Genomic DNA, 19,392 nt, shown 5'->3' on the forward strand with positions numbered 1-19,392 from the left:
TTATTCAGACCAGAATTCTGTTAAGCCCTTTCAGTGCCTTGGACAAAAGGCACTGGTAAAAGACAAAGTATGATTATGATTCCAGTCCTTGGACCCAGGCACACTGGCCTCTAATCTTTCAACAGCCCTTTCATTCCCATAACAATTATCCCAGAAGCAGCCCCATCCTTTTCCTTACCCCCTACTCTCTCTACAGAAATCCAAGTTGCTTCAGAGAAAAAAAAAGTATCCTCTGCCAAGAGACAGCTGCCCAAAACTTGCTCACATTAGGACAGGACGAGGCAGTAGAAATAATCCAAGAGCAGGACTGAGGCTGAATTTGAAGGAGGGACACCTGGAAGGGTGATGATGAAAGACAATGTCAACAAAAAGCAGATCTGTGAAGCCACATAAAGAAAAACAGAAGAGCTATTTGCAGAGCAGGCTGTTTTATTCCTCCCACTTCAATGATGTGTTTTTGTAGTTTTCTCCTCACACAACACTTTGTTTTTTCCTCTCAGTTGTCCCTGTGTATATTCTTTGGTAATGCAGCAGTATCTTCTTCCCCACCTAGGGCTTAAATTAATTACATTAATTGCAAGTGTCTATGGAGCAGAGAAAAATAGTTGTACTACTTTAAGGTTAAAATCTAAGGTCATAGACTACCTTACGGTCAAATGCTAACAGAGTTGTTTTTTCATCTCAAGAATCAAAACTGTCAACCACACCATACTTCCCACCTCACTAATATCCACTCCTAGAAAAGTAGTAAAGCAGCTCCAGAAACCTTTATCTCAAAACTCAGTCTCATCACCTTCTACAGAAGCCCAGACTGCTTGAACTTCAGTCTCATAATGGCTCTAGAAAACATTTGCTGGGCCGGAGGAGCCAAATGCCTAATGCTTACCTAGCTCTGAGAACCACTCCTCAGAAAAGGAGAGCCATGGGGTTCAACCTATACCCAGAAGTTGCAGAGAACGTCTGCCTTTTGGGAAATTGGTTTAAGGTTCTTGCAAGGAGGGATCTTTTCTTTGAAGAAAAAAGCTGACAGAATTTACTCCTAAATTCAGAACAGAACATGGTCTATGTCAACTCTGTTTAATCACTGAGCTGATAGCTTCTAAAGGTCACATTTTAGGGGTCACAGAGTCTAGTGAAACTAGTCATAGGCTGAAAATTGGAAGTGCAGGGCTCTAGTACTAGCTGAGTTTATGAACAAACTTTGTGACATGACTTTGGATGTGCTGCTTAATCTTCTCTGGGCTTCACTTTCTTTTTTTGTAAAATGGTAATTACAGAGATGGTACAGTTAAGCAGAATTATATGTTAAAACTTCTGCAGAGGATGTTCTTAAAACAGTGATCTCAAAACTGATTATGAACGTCTATCAGTGAAAACTCTGTGCATGAACCCACATTTAATCAATTCACATTAATTACTGAGCTTGATTTTTCTAGAAAAAAAACCAAAAAACAAAAATTTCAATGTGCTTTCCCTATACACCACTGGATCATCTTCCATACCCCATGTGAAGTGAAGTGAAAGTTGTGTCCGACTCTTTGTGGCCCCATGAATTATACAGTCCATCGAATTCTCCAGGCCAGAATACTGGAGTGAGTAGCCTTTCCCTTCTCCAGGGGATCTTCCCAACCCAGGGATTGAACCCAGGTCTCCCACATTGCAGACGGATTCTTTACCAGCTGAGCCACAAGGGAAGCCCTCCATAACCCATGGGGTACATACATTCCCATTCTGGGGGACTGCTTCTCTAAAAAGCCAAGAAATGATGACAGTGATAAAACCACAATTACTTTGGGGATGAGTTGTTATTATATAACTGTCTGTCAAAATGAAACTTAAAATCATCGCAACACAATGGCAGAAATTAGAGTAAGTGCCCAAATTAAAGCAGGCTAAAGTGCTATGACTGTTCCCTAGGTCTTAAGTATACGAGTCACTCTAGAATTTCTACCATCACCAAAAAATGCAATCTTATTTTATAATCTGAGTTTGGGAACCATATCTGACCCAAACGTAAATTACTTTTATTCTTTAATGCACTCTATTCCCAACAAATCCACTGTTTTTACCTTGATCATTTTCCATGTAAAATCCAGTCCAGAGCAAACCAATCTGAGTTTGGAAGAGCTCACTGGCCCAGGTAGCTGGGGGAGTTAATCAGACTAGCTCTACTGCCTGTGCTCTAAAAATAACCATAACCCCTGCCGAAGGGAAGGTTAAAGAGGAAACTATGGGGGATGGTGAAAAAGACCCAGGTGTCATTTTAATTTCTACCCAAGAAATTCTAATGACTGAGATTTTTCCTGTCTTAAAAAGGCCTTAAAGTTTTGACCAAATACATGATAAAATATTAGCTAAATATCAAGAAGAGGGGGAGTTAATCCAGGATGTAAGAGTAGTCTGTGGAAGAAGCACCAAACAGCTCTTGTTTAAAACCACTGGGGCTGCTTTCTTATCCTAACACTGATGCAAGAGCTACACAAGAGACTAGGTATACTAGAACAACAGGACATCCAAATGTAAAAAAACCCTCAATTTGTACACTGAACGATATACAAAAACTAACTCAAAATGAATCGCAGACCTAAATGTAAAAGCTAAAACAGTACAACTTCTAGAAGAAAACAAAGTAGATAACCTTTGTGACAATGGGGTAGGCAAATATGTCTTAAGACAAGGCAAAAAAGCACAAACCATGAAAGAAAAAGTTAATTAACTGGCTATATCAGAATTAAAAATCTACTCTTCAAGACACTGTTAAAAAATGAAAAGATGAGCTATGGACTGGAAGAAAATATCTGCAAAAGACATATTTGACAGCAACAGGAACATATTTACAGAATCTCACACCTAAATAACAATCACTTGAAAAAGATGATCAACATTATGAGTCATTAGGAAAATACAAATTAAAACCACAATGAGAATCCTCTACACACCTATTAAAATAGCTGAAATTTAAAAAATAATAATAATGAAAGTTTTCTTTATCAAGTGTTAACAAAGGGTAGAGTAACTAGACTCTCACACACCGCTCAGAGAAATGTAAAACGGTAGTTAGTTGCTTTGGAAAGCGGTTGGTTTGAGTTTTTTTATTTTTTTATTTTTATTTATTTATTTTTTTTGAGTTTTTTTAAAATAAAGTTAAACATACACTTACCATACAACCCAGGAATCCTACCCGGGTACATACTAAAGAAAAATGAAACTAAGAATGAAAAGATCCATCTAAAAATCTAAATGTAAATGTTTTAAGTGACTTTACTTAGATCCATCAAAAACTAAAGTGTTTTTGAGCTAGGTCATAGATAAACAAACTATGGTCCATCACACAATAGGCTACATCTAAGCAATAAAAAGAAAGAACTACTGATACACACAACATGGATGGATCCCAAATGTGTTATGCTACGTGAAAGAAGCAAGACTCAGTTACGTAGTATTACTTCATTTACAGGACAGTCTGGAAAAGATAAACTACAGGGACACAGAGTCATTGCTGGGATATGGGGGAAAGGAACTAACAACAAACAGTCATGAGAAAACCTTTTGAAAAGATGAAAATGTTCTGTGCCTTCATCGCAGTGGTGTCACATGACTATGCATGTTAGAATTCATAGAATAGGTCAATGAAACAAAGGGCAAATTTTACTGTATGTAAATTATCAATCAATCTGGCCAGAAAAGAGAAAGGGGGTGAGGGGGAGGAAATTCACGCAAAGTGTTAAATGACAAGATACAACCCAACAATTAAAAATACTAGACTCTCGATCTTGTGATTATTAACAGAAGCTACCTAATAGTGGTCAATAAGTCACAATAAATGAGAGCAAAATGTCAGGTCTTCTTGCCTGAAAATTAAAACATGGAAGAATTTTTGTTGCAAACAAAGCTGCCTTATCAGAACCCCATTAAATGTAAGTTAAATCCTGAACTCATAAAAGTCTTCAACCCTATTGTCTAGGTGACAACTAAGAATATCAGAAGCTTAAAGTAGTCCAAAGTAGTTACAGTAGTTGTACTATTAATTTGTATACATATGCCTTCGACCTTGATAGAAATTTCAAAGATTTCTCTTTCAAGTTCACTTTAATCCATTTGGAGTCTAGGGTCTATAGAAAACGATCTGATAACTCTACTCTACCTCAGTTTCAATTTCTGAACAATATTACTGTTCCTGATCCCTTTACTAAGACCTGAACTTAGGTTCAGTGAGTTCTTTTGAGTTACATAATCCCAGCATTCTCTTGGGTCCATCCAGCTGTCTCATTTGGCATGTCTCATTCTGCAACATAAGTTCCCAACTTTCTTACATAGACGCCCATGTTTAAATGAGACAAGGTCTCAGAACTTCCTCTGAAAGTGAAAGGTGACGGTAGAAACTACTTCAATTATTAGTAAGACAGATATCTAAGAGCCACACAATCCCTAGTTCCTCTTGAGAGGACAGATATCCCATACCACTCATAACTGAACAGCTGTTCAGGGTTGATCTCCATCCAAAGTACAAATTTGCTTTTCAGTCTTGGGTCCCTACAGTCCATCTGGAATCAACCAGTACTACTTTCTCCATAACCAGTTTTTGCTTTCAAACTGAAATGACTCATTTAAATTCATTCTCTTTACCTTACTACTATTCTACTTTACAGTAAACACTTCTCCAAGTCAACCTTCCCAACTCCAGCTGCCAGCCCAACTCTTAACAGTACAGTGTTTATTAATCAGACAGAGAACCTTAGGCTCTGAAATTCAAAGAATGACCCCAACGAAGCTGAAACTCATACTATAAAAAACATGTTTATAGCGGGGCTACTCTCTATTAAAGTAGTTGGAGGTGTTATTAACAAATACACTATACTGTCTCCTCTGGTAAGCTGGAATGAGGAGCAGAAACTATAAATGTTTCTGGGATTAGGGAAATCAATCTCTATTCCTATCCTGCAGAATATGCAACAGCACTGGCTAACCATACAGCAGCTTGAGCCTCCCTTTTTAATCTAAATAATAGGCCTCTGGCACCACCCAGTGGCCCACTTGTACTGAGACATGCTAGTAATGCAACAATATACAAGGCAAGACAGGAGCTACAAATACAGACAAGGCAGTCATAATACCTTTTGTAGCCAATAATCGATTAAGAAAAACAGGTATACAACTACGATGTAAGAGACACAAGTGTTAGTACCATTAAAAAAAAAAAAAGGAAATTCCATGGTGGTCCAGTGGTTAGGACTTTGCTCTTTCACTACCATAGCCCCGGTTCAATTTCTGGTTGGGGAACTAAAATCCCACAAGCCACATGGTGCAGCCAAAAAATGGGAAAAAAAAAAAAAAGAAAAGAAAGAAAAAAAAAAAAAAAGTAAAAAAAGAAAGAAAAAGAAAAGATAAATAGAATATTGTCAAAGTTCAACAGAATAAGGATTATATTGTTTCAGGGGGAAATAGTTCATCAGTTAAGAAGTGTGTGTGTGTTAGGCATCAGGAAGATTTGGTTAGAATAACAAGATGGACAGAAAAGGGAGAAACAAGTTTAAAAGACTTCCCTGGTAGTGCAGTGGAAGAGTGAGTGAGTGAGTGAGTGTCAGGCATCAGGAAGATTTGGTTAAGAATAATAAGTGGAAGGGTGTGTGTGTGTGTGTGTGTGTAAGTGGAAGAGAGTGTGTGTGTTTAAGTGGAAAAGAGTGTGTGTGTGGAAGTGTGTGTGTAAGTGGAAGACAGTGTAAGTGGAAGAGAGTGTGTGTGCGTAAGTGGAAAAGAGTGTGTGTGTGGAAGAGTGTGTGTGTGTAAGTGGAAGAGAGTGTAAGTGGAAGAGAGTGTGTGTGTGTGTGCGCATGTGTGTGTGTGTTGGGCATCAGGAAGTTTTGGTTAAGAATAATAAAATGGACAGAAAAGGGAGAAACAAGTCTAAAAGCTATCAGAGGACTTCCCTGGTAGCACAGTGGGTAAGAATCAGCCTACCAATGCAGGCGACATGGGTTTGACCCCCAATCGAGGAAGGTTCCACACGCTGATGCACAGCTGAATCTGTGCGCTACCACCTCGGCCTGTGCACCTAGAACCTGTGCTCCGCCGCTAGAAGCCTTCGCATGGCAGTAGAGAGTAACCCCGACAGAAATGCTCGCATGAAGCAACCAAGACCCAGTGTAATTAAAAATTGTAACAAATGAATAATTCTTAAAAGACACACATGAAATATTTTCTTTAAAAGCTATCACAAAGTTGCCAAAGTTAGAAGCAATGAGACCCTGTATCAGGTCGATGGCAGAAGAAATGAACAGAAGGGGATCAATGTGAGAAGCACTGTATAGCGGCAGGACCGACAGTGTCTAGCTCAGTGAGCCAGCTGCTTTTCTGTGGAATCACCTCAGGAACTGAGGGAAAATGCTGGTTTCCTCCCTATTCAAGTATCATGAAAGATTCAGCTATCTCTTCAGTTAAGCCCATTAAAACTATTTCCATAAAAAACTTATTAGGTTACCAATTAATGATAATCTGAGATCTATGTGTAAACAATTAAAGAATGTTTTCATTCATATTATCATTTGGACAGACCTTTTATATTTTAAATACACTTTTATAAGCAGCACTGAATTCTACCTTTCAGCTCAATTTGCTTCATCACTTGGCATTGAAGAGCCCTGGTTTTTAAAGACAGCATATGGTATAATGAAAAGAAAAGGGCTTTGGTGTTACTCAGACTTGGGCTTGAGTTTTACTTCTACCACCTACCTGTGAGTTTGTTTCTCTTTTTGTAAAATGGGACAATACCATTATCCTGAAGAAATGGTTTAGAGGATTAAACATGGTATTTGCAATTGGCTATCTATACGTGTCAGGCATTTATATTATTTTTCTAGCTTCTCATCTCTGGTTCCAGACTGCATTTTCTATATCTTCACCACTCGACAATGATCCTCCAAACACTGTACACAAATTAAGACAGTTCCAAGTCTATGAAATCTGCTTATGTGCTATATCACTGGTCTTTTAAAGTATTCAGAGAGGGACTTCCCTGGTGGTTCAGTGGTTAAGACTCTGGGCTCCCAATGCAGGGGGCACAAGTTCAATCCCTGGTCAGGGAACTAGATCCTACACACCACAACTAAGAATTTGCATGCCATGACTAAGACTGGCACAATCAAATTAAGAAAAAAGAATTCAGAGAGCTCTGTTAATACCTTCGAGCACATTCATGTTCTATGAACTAGGGTAAAGCAATATACCCAAGAGCCCACCACATTAAGTCTCTTTAATTTCTCCTGCCTTTTGAAGTGTCAGAAGATAGCCAAGGTGAAAACTTCAAATCAATCATCACAAATGATGAGGAGGAACATAAGTCCTACATCAACTATACTAAAAATAAGGAATTCTGTTCCTCCACTGGAATGAATGCCTTCTCTCCCTGTTGGTAACACCAAATGCCCTGTGTTTATAGTTTACTGACTTTAATTCTACTAACAGTATTTCAGAGTATGTTAGGAATGTGCTAAGTGCTATCTCCAGCAGCAGCAAAGCTAAGGAACTTTTTATAATAACATTTAAGCCCATTCACCTCAACTTAAATAATTTTAAGGAAAATCACTTAGGAAATTTCACTGTGTTTCTATGAAATGTTTTATATTTAAACATTTGTTACTAACATTATTAAACATAGTGTTACTATGAAATGACTTGTATTTACATCTGAATCCAGTCCCCATTACCTGCTTTTGCCTTTCACATTTCAAATTTTTTTGTTAAAATTGTTCAAAAGTATACCAGAGAGATAAAAGGGTACAACTTAAAACAATAAGGAGAGGCTAAAAACATCAAGACGTGCCCTCCAATCTGAATGACACTAGAGGCGAGAGTATAATGTGGGTTCTGAGTAAGGTTACAAACATACCTGAAAATGTGGCAATGCTTAAAACACCAGAGGAATATAGCCTCTTGGCTACCACTAGAGGTAAATCCTATAATAGCTTTCCAGATGGCTAACTTAAAAAAAAAAAGACACGTGAGGCAACATGGATGCTTCACATTAGAACTTGCCCAGACCTCCTTAAATAGTATCCTCAGAGGATAAGAGCAAATATTTAACCTCTTAGATACGATGAAAATTTCTGCAATAACCCAATCCATTAGACATACTATGTTTCATTAATGTCACCTTTGTCAAATTAATCACTTATCATGTCCTATTTGCAAATTCAGGACAGCTTTAGTTCATTGGCTTATCTTGGGCATATACCTTCCTTGGATAAAGGTAATACTTGAGAAACTGAGCTTTTGGCCCAGAAACTATGTTCTGTAGAGGCAGAAATTTAAAAAACTGCTATATAAAGAAGTGACAAATTCATAAAATGCATCACACTCTATTCTTTACCTTTCAAGATTTTCTTCTCATTCTAAGAATAACTGAATCAGTAAACAAGAACAGGTAACCCCCTTTTCTGACCAATTTTAAGAGTGATGAAGTTTACTCATGAAAATGAAAGATGAAAAGTGTTCAGTATTACCGTAAAGCTAATCTAAAATCACTGACTTTGGGCTCTAAAACTAAGATATGCACAGTCATTACTTCCATGACTGCCGCTGATTCAATTCCTTCAGTTGCCTGGGTTCCAAATGGGTGAGGGCAAATAACAGATTATCTTGGCTCACCAATAATCTGCTTTAAAAAAAAATTAATTCAATCTTAAAATCTAACACCAATGTGATGCAATAAAAAGCTGTTTGGATAACTCTTTTATAGAAACTCTGAACATTTACTAGATATGTTTAGAGTAACTTTTCCACAGTAGAAATTATCCAGGAATAAACCTATCTGAAAACAAAGGTCAACCAGTCACTTCATTATTTAAAAGCCTTTAACTCATCTGATAGAACACAGGACCTAGAGCATGAAACTCTGAAGACCTCAGTCTCCCAAAACAGGGCACACTTCTACAGAATGTCTTCTACTAGAGTACGTCTGCTTTTGAAATGCCAGTACTGTTTTTAAAAGGTAATAAAAAGACATTTCTTTTAAGTTTTCTCTGAAGACATGTTTCTCTCTTAGGTTGATCCTAATCAAAACTAAAGGTCACAGAGACTGATTCTTATACATTTAATAAGTTGCTGTATAAAATGCCCTGTCAGGTTGGTGGTGGGAACTAAGATCATAAGCATAACTAGCTTCCTACTGCAACCACGGAAGAAAATACTTACTAGCAAGATGCAACAATTCTTATGCAATACCCTGAAATATAAAATATCCTCAGAAATACAAGAATTTTAGAATTCTGGTCCACAGACTACAAATACTGATTCACTGTATACACAGGTGTCACCTGGAACATAAAATGTGAAGACCTTCCTGGTAGTGTTGATGGTGGGAGAAGGCTCTTACCCAGCACATACAGTAATAAGGAACAAAGTTATGGCTCTTTCAACATATTTCCTTTTCTCCTCCCACACCTGCTCCCGCCCTACTCAACACAGAACTCAAGATCTCAAAAAAAAAAAAAACACAACAAAACACAAATAATAAAGTGCATGTTACTATCCTTCACCCCAAGAATTTTCACCTTTCAAGAGAGAGCATTTAGACCCTAGATGGTAGTAATCAAAGTTGTTAACTTTAAGTTGATCATTGGCTTGAATGAATACAGTTGCTTTCATCGTAATGTTATCAACATTTTCTTAATTTTCATGTGCCCTTACCACACTCAAAAATATATGTCATGTCAATGTATGGCAATACCAATACAATACTGTAATTAGCCTCAAATTTAAATAAATAAAAATTCTGATAAAATTTCCAAAAAAAAAAAAAAAAGTGAAATGAAAGCCAACAAGAGAAGGTTAAAAACTTTTCATCTCTGCTGTCATATTATTAAGATGGCCAAGTTGGGGAGATGAAATAAACTGCATTCCTGACTTCCTAGCCCAGATTCACTTCAAAAAGAAAGGAGACTTTTTCATGGTCCAGGGTTGTTTTTTTGGCCATGGGGATCCTAGTTCCCTGACCAGGGATCAAACCCATACTCCCTGCAATGGAAGTGCAATTGTAACCACTGGACCACCAGGGAAGTCCCTCATGGTCTAGTCCTTTGATAAGCTATTGATGAGGATCACTGCAGAGCCCAACAGCTTGGAAAAAATGTATTCTTTCTGTGGCAAAAACAAAAAGGCATAAGCGGTAGCTGAAGCTGAGGTGGTGAGCAACATTGAATCAGGTAGGAAGGAATTATATAAACTCTGATTAGGTGTGCTAAAAGGGAGACCAAGAGGTAGGAGCAGAGAATAAAGGAAAGTTACTGATGCTTAGTCTAAGAATGAATTTAGAAAGACACTACATCAACATCTAATATTCCTGCTGTTCTCTGGTCTTAAACTCCCACCAGAATGACCCGAATCACGATCAAAAGGCAACCCTAGGTGGGCACCTACAAAGAACACATCTAAGCTGGCCAATTAAAAATGAATCTGAAAAAATTACCAGGAAATCATGTTCAAAACTAAAAGGCAAAGAGGAGGACACCCCACGTACAACTTATTTAAAGCTATATCAATGATGTATAAAGAAAAATTTTTCAGTGTCTATCTTGTGCTAGGCATAATATAAGACCTTTATATGAGTTTCCTCACACAATACTGACAATGACTCTAGGACATAAGCTGTATTATCCCACTTACAGAGATGTGGAAATTAAGAAAAGACTCAGAAAAGTTTAAGGACTTGCCCAACGTCACATGGCTAATAAATCTTAGTACAATATTTAAACCCAGACCTATCAAGTTCTAAAGACTGTATTTTTCTTTTATCTGATTGATACACACACATACTGCCAATTACCTTATTTCAGCTCCTAATAAGCCATTTCTACACAGAACACCAAGTGGAATAAAACTCACCAGTGTCACACTCAACCTCTTCCTACTACAAATCATAAACATATTAAGAATCAGCCAGGTCTACCTTCCAGAGCCACTCAGCTCTTCCGTCACATCCCATGAAACTCAACCATAGTACTATTCTCTGCTACCAGGAATCCAAAATCTTTACAAAAATTACATTTGCCAGTAGTATGTCCTAACTCCCTCTGTGGCACTGGCCCATGCTGCTGAATGCATAGGATGATTCCTCTGCTAAATAAGAACTCCTCAGACCAGATATAAAAGAGCACCAGTGTTTTGTGGGGTCTTTTTTCCACTCAAAATTTATCATGAAGTCCTGAAAAGCAGAATTCTAAGGTGGATGAACTCAGACACCAACAAAAGGCAGTATCACTCAGGATTCACTAGCTTTTAGTTAAAAGTGGCTAAATGTTCCCCTAAATAGCAAGAAATGACAATCCAAAGCTCTAAGAGGCAAAGAGAACTGATTTGACAAAGGGCTAAAGAGAACTCTGGCAAACTAATTCCCAGCTTTTAACAGTGTAAGAAATACGATCCGCACAAAGGCAAAACAGGGAGGCAAATGAAGATACATTCACTTCTAGGCTTAACTGGAGTCATGTGAAGATATGCAGCAACCATTTAGGATAGAAAGTCAAGAAGCCTAGAGTCAATTAAACTTGCAAAAGTAATTTTACCAGAGGTGGAACAAAGCCAAGAACAATACCCCAACTCTCTGGAAACAGTGGCAGGAATTTTATGACTTTAGTGGTCAGCACTTGAGCACCAGGGTAGGGTATGTCTTGAACTCGAATTTAAATGCCTTCAACTCCTACTCACCTTTCCTCCTTTATCACTGAAGTAGGGTCAGGCTGAGCTCCTGAGAAAATAGGTCTGCAGATTCACTGAAGGACTGAGAAAAGTTAAAGTTTAAATGGCAAAGGTGTCTCTTCTACTAAACATAATAAAAAAATTGTAACATAATTAAAAAAAAAGTATTAATACATGCTAGTATTTTTCAGACCTCCTCGAACTATTTAGAACCACAGAAATTTATCTGTTACTAAAGAAGTAACTTTCAAACATTGTTACAGAAATGAAATGAACCAGGCAAGTAATCTCCCAGTTCTGCTAAAATGTAAAACTCACTGGAAAGTAAAAGCTGAATCTTTTCAAAGCTAACCCATAAGCAAACCTCTCAACAAGCAGCCACAGGGCAGGGGGGAAATCCCGCAGAGAGCGTGATCGCGCTGGTGCCGGTTTGTTTACAGACTCCAGCAGCAATCGCATGAGTCAGAAATTCAAACCACCAGATGCTTTCCAACTAACAGGGACCAAACGGCACCGTTCTAGGGTGTCCTCAAAGATTTAGGGGTGAAGGGAGGCAGACTACAGAGAATTACATTACAAAGCGGACAGGAAAAGACGGCAACAACTGACTCCCGGGTTCTTGAACCTCGGCCTTCCGTACAAGGTGCTGGGCCCGAGAACTCGAGATGGGGGAGGGGGGCACACTGCGCGGTGGCCCCGAGGTTACGGGGGAACTCGAGGGGCGCCACGTCCCTCAACCTAAAGGTGGGGGGGGGAGCGCACACAAATGGGTCACCCGATGAAGCAAGAGGTCCTGCAGATTGTGGGGCAGGCTCCTAGGGGCAACCCTGGGGCTGACCTGAGGGAAGGGCAGCCAGTCCTCCCAGCGGTGACTCGGGTCATGGGGAGAAGACCTGAGCCCTGGGAGCTTGGGAAAGGAGTCAAACCCATCCTGGAGGGGTCTGGGCCAGGGGAGAAGGGGTCAGGCCAAGCCGGAACGAGACACGGACCGGGTAGGTCAAGGGGGGGGGGGATGTCCGGCTGGGGCAGTTACAAGCACGGGAGCCGGCGAGGCTCAGCAGCCCGCTTCCCGTCTTGGGTCATCCTTCTGCCAGCGGCTGCTCCAACTGTTCCGGGCCCAGCCGCCCCGTCCACTGCCGCCACCAACGCCGCCGCCATCTTACACTGGCCAGCGGCCGCCACCACCACCGCCTCCGCTCTCTGCGCTTGCGCCTGCGCCGCCACGCTTTCCGGCCCCTTTGCGACGCTGTGCTGGAGAAGGCTGAGGGAAGAGTGGTCGCGCGAGCTCTCGGCTCCCAACCCTCCTCGAAGGACGCATAGGGGGCGGGGCTTAAAGTCAACGGAAAACGGAGCGAGGGGCGCGTGCGCATTACTGCGAAGGGAAAGTTGCTTTTCGTAGTTTTACTGGGGTTCACTCTCGTGATACTCAAAAGATAGACGGCCTCCCAGAATTGTGTTGGAAATCAACTTCATGTCTAACAGGCTGGCAGGCAGCCTTCTGAACGACCTCCATTTCCCCCCGTTTTTGAATACTTGGAACAAGCAGCTGTCTCTAGATTTCTTCTGAAACCCCATTTCCTTTGAGGACCTTGTTAAGTGGTTTCTATACCTCTGAGAGCTATTTACCCCTGGGAGCCTCTATTTTTTAAGAAGCCTGAGGTGCAGCTAAGCTATTCAAGAGGCTCTCTGAAGCAGGGTAGTGCGTTGAAGACTCCCAAGAATGGGACTGGAGGTATTCACTCTCCCTACTTCTGACACCTGAAGGAAGCGTGCAGAAGATCCGTGAAAAGGTTACACCCAGCTGCCAGGCCGGGGGTGAGGGGTGGGGCGGGGGTGACCAGAAGGCCCCGGGTGCAAGGCTCCTTGTCATCTCTTCTACCGCTACATTCCTATTATAAGTCATTATTATAATACGTGGACTTTTGCAACAGATGCCAAGCTGGTTTGTCTACTTCCATTATTGCCCTACTAGTTAAATAAAGGCAGTCAGACTGACCTTTTAAAATGTAAGCCCAGAGCACTCGCTCAAAAGCTTCCCATCACACAATAAAAATAAAAATGCTCAAAAGGACCTCCAAGGAAAGCCCTACATGATACTGCACCTATTTCTCTGATTTCATCTTCTCCCATACTACTTAGCTTTAACCCTGCTCTAGCCCTTTGGCCTTCTTGTTGTCACTCTTGACCAAAGTATGAAGAGCCCCAGGGCTTTTGCACTAGTTCCCTCTTCTTGGAATGTTCACCTACCCGATCTTTACTAGACTTGTTCTGTCCACTTAGTCAGATCTCTACCCAAATACTCCTTCCTCAGAGAGACAACTCAACCATCCCAGCTATAATAGTATCCTACACTATCATCCTCCTCTGTCTTTTCACTCTGCATTTTATACCGTTTTTTACATATAATATTTAACCTCTAATTATATATTTGTAATCTATACTACTAGAATATAAGCTCTATAAGGGTAATGGCTATGTCTTTTTCATCTTCATAACCTCATTACCTAAGAGGACTTAGAACACAAAGTTAACTATCTAATGCCTTAACATTCTATTCATTCTTTCATTCACTCCATCAACAACTGTTGAATTCCTGCTACATGTAAGGCCTCTTCTTACTGAGGTAAGGTACTGAGGCTGCAGGAGTGAATAAAACAAACCAAGATTCCAACATTCGTGGAACTTATTAGTGCAGGGGTTGGGAGTGTAGGGGGAAAAGAGGGCCATGCAGACAATATTAAATATTAAATGTAAAGAAAAATAAAGCAGGGTAAAAGTGGGTCACCTAAGTAGGTGTGCTCTTTTACATATGTGGTTAGGGAAGGCACCTCTGCTGAGGTGACATTTAATAGAGATGAGGGCTTCCTTTATAGCTCAGTTGGTAGAGAATCTGCCTGCAATGCAGGAGATCCCAGATCGATTCCTGAGTCAGGAAGATTCGCTGGAGAAGGGATAGGCTACCCACTGCAGTGTTCTTGGGCTTCCCTTGTGGCTCAGCTGGTAAAGAATCTGCCTGCAATGCGAGAGAACTGGTTTTAAGCTCTGGGTTGGGAAGATCCCCTGGAGAAGGGAAAGGCTACCCACTCCATGATTCTGGCCTGGAGAATTCCATGAACTATACAGTCCATGGGGTTGCAAAGAGTTGGACACAACTGAACAATCGACATGACTGAGCAACTTTTACTTCACTTTACTTCACTTCAAACTACTATCCACATAATGATGACTCCCATGTATTTATTTCCAAACCAGGCTTCTCCTTCAAGTTTTAGACTGACACACCTGACAGCCAATGGCACTTTTTAAAACACAGCTTTATTGAAATGAAATTCACATACCATACAATTCACTCATTTAAAGTGTTCAATTGAATGGCTTTGGGTACATTCACAGATATATGCAAACATAACAGTCAATTTTCAATAATTTTCATCGCCTAAAAAACCCCACAAAAACCCAGTTTCCTTTAGGTATCACCTCCCACCCCATCTCCCATCCCCCTCCAACTCTACAAAACCACTAATCTGTTTTATCCCTATAGACTTCTCTATTCTACACTTTCATATGAATGGAATCATATAGTATGTGGCCTTTTGTGACTGGCTTATTTCACTTAGCAATGCTTCCAAAATTCACCCATTGTATAGAATGTAACAGTACTTCTTTTAAAACAAATATTCCATTGTATACTTTCAACCATTCATCTGTTGATGGATGTTAGTGTTGTTTCTACCTTTCAGCTATTACAAAAAATGCTGCTATAAAAATGTATATACAAGTTTTTGTTTGGACATATGTTTCATTTCTTTGGGGCATATACTTAGGAATTAAATTGCTGGGTCATATGGTTAACTCTGTGTTTAATCATTTGAGGGACTGACAGTGCTTTTTGAAGCTGTTGTACCATTTTACTTTCACACCAGCAACGTATAAAGGTTCCGTTTTTTCCCATCTTTACCAATGTGTAATAACTTTTTGATTCTAGACATCCTAATGGGTTTGAAGTGATTTTTGATTTGCACTTCACTCCTTGGAAGGAAAGTTATGACCAACCTAGATAGCATATTGAAAAGCAGAGACATTACTTTGTCAACAAAGGTCTGTCAAGGCTATAGTTTTTCCAGTAGTCATGTATGGATGTGAGAGTTGGACTGTGAAGAAAGCTGAGCACAGAAGAATTGATGCTTTTGAACTGTGATGTTGGAGAAGACTCTTGAGAGTCCCTTGGACTGCAAGGAGATCCAACCAATCCATTCTAAAGGAGATCAGTCCTGGGTGTTCTTTGGAAGGAGTGATGCTAAAGCTGAAACTCCAGTACTCTGGCCACTTCATGCGAAGAGTTGACTCACTGGAAAAGACTCTGATGCAGGGAGGGATTGGGGGCAGGAGGAGAAGGGGATGACAAGAGGATGAGATGGCTGGATGGCATCACTGACTCGATGGGCGTGAGTCTGAGTGAACTCCAGGAGTTGGTGATGGACAGGGAGGCCTGGCGTGCTGCAGTTCATGGGGTCGCAAAGAGTTGGACATGACTGAGCGACTGAACTGACCTGAACTGATGACTAACGATGTCAAACATCTTTTCATGTGTTTATTGCTTTTTTTTTTTTTTTTTGGAGAAATGTCTATTCAAGTCCTCTGCTCACTTTTTAAAATAGGTTGTTTTTCTTTTGAAAACCCACTCCAGTATTCTTGGGCTTCCCTGGTGGCACAGCTGGTAAAGAATCCGCCTGCAATGTGGGAGACCTGGGTTCGATCTCTGGGTTGGGAAGATCCCTTGGAGAAGGGAAAGGCTACCCACTCCAGTATTCTAGCCTGGAGAATTCCATGGACTACAGTCCAGGGGGTCGCAAAGAGTCGGACACGACCAAGGGACTTTCACTTTTCTTAAAAAAAAAAAAAACTGATTAATGGCTGTGCTGTCTTCGCTGCTGTGCGGGCTTTTCTCTAGTTGCGGCGAGTAGGGCCTAGTCACTAGTTGTGATGTGCAGGCTTCTCACTGCAGTGATGCAATGGCTTCTCTTGTTGCACTGCACAGCTCCAGGGCTCTTGGGATTCAGTAGTTGCGGCACCATGGGCTCAGTAGTTGCAGCTCCCAGGCTCCGGAGCACAGGCTCAATAGCTGCTCTGCAGCATGTGGGATCTTCCTGGATCAGGAATGGAACCCGTGTCTCCAGCACTGGCAGGCAGATTCTTAACCACTGTGCCACCAGGGAAGCCCTCCTTTGCTCATTTTTAAATTGGGATACTTGTCTTTTTATTATGGAGTTATAAGAGTACATAGTTTTTCTAGATACAAATCCTTCATCAGTTACGTGATTTAAATATTTTCTCCCATTCTGTGAGCTGTCTTTGGCCTTTTTTGATGGTGTCCTTTGAAAGTACAAACTTTTCAATTTTGTTGAGGTCCAATTTATCTTTTTCATTGCTCATGCATTTGGGGTCCTATATAATTCTTGGGTTTCCCTGGTAGCTCAGACAGTAAAGAATCTGCCTACTATGCATGAGACCTGGTTGGATCCCTGGGTTGGGAAGATCCCCTGGAGAAGGGAATGGCTACCACTCCAGTACTTTTGCCTGGAGAATCCCATGGACACAATTATTACTTTTAGCTGTTTGAGTTAATTTTTTTATATGGTGTGACGTAAGGATTGAATGTATTATTTTGCATGTGGCTATCTAGTTGTCCCAGGGCAATTGTTGAAAAGACTGTTCTTTCTCATTGGATGGTTTTGGCCCCTTTGTACAACAAATCAGTTAACCACAGATACATAGATTTACTTCTGGAGTCTTAGTCCTACTCCACTTGTATCTCTGTCTTTTCTATGTGCCATCACCACATTTTTGTGCTTTTGCTTGCTGCCTGCAGCCTTCCTCTCATTGTAGAGAGCACAGGTTCTAGGTGCTCAGGCTCAGCAGTTGTGGCACACAGGCCTAGTTGCCCCATGGCATGTAGGATCTTCCTGGACCAGGGATTGAACCTGTGTCCCCTGCCCTGGCAGGTGGATTCTTAACCACTGAACACCATAGAAGTCCTCATCATATTGTTTTGTAGCAGTTTTTCAAGATTAGTTTCTTCTTTCGAGTCCACTGTGATGCCATAATGAATTTTAGGACTAGTTAGTCAATTTCCACAAAGCAAGCTGGGATTCTGATAGAGATTGCATTGAATATGGAGCTTAGGGAGTAGAACAGTTCCAAACTGACAATGGTTCAGCTCATGATTTTTTTTTACTTTATGGTGATGTGTAAGAGATAAACGTTCTGTAAAAACTGTACTTTGACTTTTGATCTTTTCCTGGGCTAGGGATATGTGGTAGGATATTCTTTCAGGATGTTGGGCAGCAACAGTGAGCCACAGCTCCCAGTCAGCCACACAATCATGAGGGTAAACAATCAATACACTTAAAATCATTCTTTTTCACTTTCAGTACATGAGATATTCAACACTTTATTATAAAACAACAGGCTTTGTATTAGATGGTTTTGCCCAACTGCAGGCTAATGTAAGTGTTCTGAGCATGTTTAAAGTAGACTAGGCTAACCTATGAGTTTGGTAGGTTAGTGTATTAAATGTATTGGCTTAAGATATTTTCAGCTTACAATGGGTTTATCAGGACATAACCCCATGGTAAATCGAGGAAGATCTGTAGTGACATTTTAACAATGTGCTCTGTGAACATATTTAGATCTTTCTTAACAATATTTTGTAGTTTTAACACTACTTCTTTTGTTAAATTTATTCTTAAGTATTCTTCTCCCTTAATCCCAAGTATTCTTTTTGATGCTTTTGTGAGTGGAATTGTTTTCTTAGTCTCACTTTTCTGGACTGTTCACTGCAAATCACAGGAATATAATTGATTTCTGTATATTGAACTTAAGTCCTGCAACCTTGCTGAACTCATTAGTTCTAATAGTTTTTTAGTGGATTCTTTCAGATTTCCTATATCTGCAAATACAGTTTTATTTTTCCTTTCCAATCTCAATGTCTTTTCTTTTTCTTGCTTAACTGCCCTGACTAAAACCTCTGACTAAAGCCAAAGCCTTTGACTGTGTGGGTCACAATAAACTGTGGAAAATTCTTCAAGAGATGGGAATACTAGACCACCTGACCTGCTTCTTGAGAAACCTGTATGCAGGTCAGGAAGCAACGGTTAGAACTGGACATGGAACAACAGACTGGTTCCAAATAGGAAAAGGACTATGTCTAGGCTGTATATTGTCACCCTGCTTATTTAACTTCTATGCAGAGTACATCATGAGAAACGCTGGGCTGGAAGAAGCACAAGCTGGAATCGAGATTGCTGGGAGAAATATCGATAACCTCAGATATGCAAATGACACCACCCTTATGGCAGAAAGTGAAGAGGAACTAAAGAGCCTCTTGATAAAAGTGAAAGAGGAGAGTCAAAAAGTTGGCTTAAAGCTCAACATTCAGAAAACAAAGATCATGGCATCTGGTCCCATCACTTCATGGCAAATAGATGGGCTAACAGTGGAAACAGTGACTGACTTTATTTTTGGGGGCTCCAGAATCACTGCAGATGGTGATTGCAGCCATGAAATTAAAAGACGCTTACTCCTTGGAAGGAAAGTTATGACCAACCTAGACAGCATATTAAAAAGCAGAGACATTACTTTGTCAACAAAGGTCCATAGTCCAGGCTATGGTTTTTCCAGTGGTCATGTATGGATGTGAGA

At 40.3% G+C, this 19,392-nt stretch overlaps 1 protein-coding gene across 6 annotated transcripts in view; it reads right to left on the minus strand.

Moving 5' to 3' along the window:
• The window catches only part of DCAF8 (DDB1 and CUL4 associated factor 8), a 40,267-nt gene extending 27,271 nt beyond the window's left edge, over positions 1-12,996 (minus strand). For 2 of the 6 annotated variants that reach the window (XR_001917883.1, XM_018046372.1), the window contains exons 1-2: positions 12,681-12,996; positions 11,701-11,773 (exon numbers count right to left, since the gene is read on the minus strand). The gene's annotated coding sequence lies outside the window, so the exon portion shown is untranslated. Of the gene's footprint in view, positions 1-178; positions 335-11,700; positions 11,774-12,529 lie in introns of all 6 variants that reach the window. The other 4 variants (XM_013975927.2, XM_018046374.1, XM_005677226.3 and 1 more) reach the window with 4 other exon arrangements.

This window comes from Capra hircus, chromosome 3, assembly GCF_001704415.2.
Source record: "Capra hircus breed San Clemente chromosome 3, ASM170441v1, whole genome shotgun sequence".
Lineage (NCBI taxonomy): Eukaryota > Metazoa > Chordata > Mammalia > Artiodactyla > Bovidae > Capra > Capra hircus.